Below are 3,168 nucleotides of genomic sequence, written 5' to 3'. Positions count from 1 at the left end.
CAATGTATCGCCTAGATGTGATGTATAGCCCATGTAAAGATGCATTGCAGCCTAATTTAAATCAGTGATAATGTGCAATTAAAACGATTGTATTTTGTACAAGACTGTATTAACTGGATTAAACGTTTGTTTGTTTTTAGAAATATGGAGTAGGCTACTGCACCGCTTTTTAATGGAATAAAGGCTAGAAGGAAGGATACTAATAACAAACAAATTATGTAATGTTATTTCAAACGAATGAGGAAAATAAAATGGGCTGAATCGAAACTAAACGATTTTTAGAATAGAACAGAATAATCTGCCATCCTTCTGAAGGATCCTTCTCTTTTGATCATTTAAACATGTTAATTACACAAATAAAATGTGTATTAAGTGAAGCAAAGATTTTGCTGAAAGATGGCACGGTTTATTATCCATTGATCAGATGCCTGCGAAAGTTGTGTTCGTTGCTACAGCAACCGTAGACTCTGGGTGCTGTGCAGTATTTCAGAATGAAACTTGTGATCACGAGAAAACAACTTTTGTTATCTCGAGATCACGAGAAAATGATGTCGTTATCACGAGAAAACAACTTTTGTTATCTTGAGATCACAAGATAATTAACTCGTGATCATGACATAAGACAGAAAAAAAAATATTATCCATGGCCGTTCAGGGCTTCCGTAGGTCTAAGAGTATTTCACAAATAATTTTAGCACTAAAACTTGCGGCTAAATCCATGAAATGCTAGGAGTAGTCAAGAGGACTCCCAAGTCACTAAGACCAAATCACAAACAATCCTAATGGCTTTTGCAGCAATATGCCCAAAGACACTATACAACATTGAGGCAATAGTCATAATACATGGCTTATCTTTAATAAAAAATAAATACAATATGTCAGATTACCTGTGACAGTTGTTTTTACGAGTTTACACGTAAAAATGATTGAATAGCGTAAACAAAAATAAGCATATTAGGCGCACTGTCCGAGGGGATCGAGGTGGTCATAGTTAGTAAGATGACATCATCCATTGCAACTAGGTCAACCCCGCCCTTGCAGCTTAAGCTTAAAGGGATACTTCACTTGGAAATTAAATTTTGATATATTTTAGCTTACCTCATGGGAATCCGAGATGTAGGAGTATTTGTTTCCCTAGTAATTTCAATTTTGATCATTTTAGGTCAAACCGTTCCTGTCTGTGTCTCACATAATGCAGGTCTATGGTCACCACCTCAAAGAGCATACACAGAGAAGTCCAAATAAAACAATCCCCCATCGTAAGTACACATTGATGGCCTAAGACATGAAACAAGCGGTTTGTGTGAGAAATCGAACAGTATTTATATCGCTTTTACCTCGTGTACACCACTACGTCCGACTGATCCGAGGGCGCGCGTGCGCGTTTCCTGTTGTGACATTCGCACGTTCTGGCTTTAGTCTGCGCAAGCGCGGAAAGCGCCGTAAGTGGTATTACATTCTTGATCAGTGTATTCTGGTTCAAATAAATATGGTTGTGAAAAAAATTCAACGTTGTCTGTTAATATATCGAAATCTTCCATTGCGATGTCCTGTACGTCTAAATATGTTTAGATCTTCACAGTGAAAGGTAACACTTCCCAAATTTCTGTGTAAACAACAAGAGACGTACATGCGCAAGAGATCCACTTCTGGCGTTTTCCACGCTTGCGCAGAATAAAGCCAGAACGCGCGAATGTCACAACCGGAAACACGCACGCGCGCCCTCGGATCAGTCGGACGTAGTGGTGTACAAGAGGTAAAAACAATATAAATACTGTTTGTTTTCTCACACAAACCGCTCGTTTCGTGTCTTAGGCCATCTGTGTGAACTTACAATGAGGGATTTTTTAATTTGGACTTCTCTGTGTATACTCTTTGAGGTGGTGACCATAGACCTGCATTATGTGAGGCACAGACAAGAACGGTTTGACCTAAAATGATCAAAATTGAAACTACTGGGGAAACAAATAATCCTACATCTCGGATGCCCATGAGGTAAGCTAAAACATATCAAAATTTAATTTCAAAGTGAACTATCCCTTTAAGACTTATCTCTATTCTTTAGTTAAGGTTGCTCTCAGCAGCTTTGTAAATAGGTTTGTAAACCTGTAACTAAGAACTTTTACTGCCATTTAGGAGAACTCTTAGTGGTAAGATAAAATGTTTTGTGTATACGGCCCTAGTTTCAGAACCCCATCCACAGAACTGGAAGTGAGGGGCAGGGCTTAAACCAGGGTGCGAACTACGGGGGAGCTAGGGGGAGCTCGGCTCCCCTAAATAAGACATGGGCTCCCCTGAAAACATGATTTGTGAAATTTTGGGGGGTCTCAAAAAATATTGACACTGTGTTATTTTGAGGTGCAATTTCAGTTTTGTGTAATGTAATCATTGTGGATTATTATATGCAAAATTGCTAAAAATATATAATTAATTCATGCATGACGGCGAGTTAAATCTAATTCACTTCAATAAAGATAACTATACATGCTGTTCTTGTCATGACCATCAAGGTGTGGTGGCGCCGCGGTGCAAATTCCACTCATGTTAGTTTTTTCTACGAATCTTTGCGTTGACATGTACTGAACTGGTACATGTCAATGCAAAGATTCGTAGAAAAAAACAAACAAACGAATATCCACTTCTTGATCTTGGATTTCTGGACGAACAGCAAAGGAAGCTGACCCCAGGCCTCTGTGGTCGAGTCTGTGTTAAGGCATGTTATTCTCAATTATGTGTTGTGGCTGAGTTGATATAGGTATGTGTGACTATCGATGTCCTAAGCCTAGTTGAACGGAGGAATTATGGTATTCTTCTGTAGCCTGACGAGTAACTTTAACCGTTGTTCATGTGAACTCAAAGACAGCCGGATGCTTTGTTTATAGACGATTTGTGGGTGGTTTTTTGACCTATCAATTTGTGTTTTTTTTCCCTTTATTAAAATCAAAGATGTTCTTCAATGATTGTATTTTAAGAGCAGGGACACGTTGTGTGCATTTTGTTTTGTGATTTCACCGGAAAGAATAGTCTCTCTCCGCAATGGCATTAAGCGATATATTGACACGCTCGTCTGTGTGGGAAGGAATATACAAGTCCTCTTTTGAGGCCATGATCAAGATTTTAAAACAGCCTATTGATCATGCTTGGTATCAATGAATACAAAGACAGGTG

This window comes from Pseudorasbora parva, chromosome 23 (assembly GCF_024679245.1).
Source record: "Pseudorasbora parva isolate DD20220531a chromosome 23, ASM2467924v1, whole genome shotgun sequence".
NCBI classification, from domain to species: Eukaryota; Metazoa; Chordata; class Actinopteri; order Cypriniformes; family Gobionidae; genus Pseudorasbora; species Pseudorasbora parva.
This window is presented reverse-complemented; position numbering follows the sequence as displayed.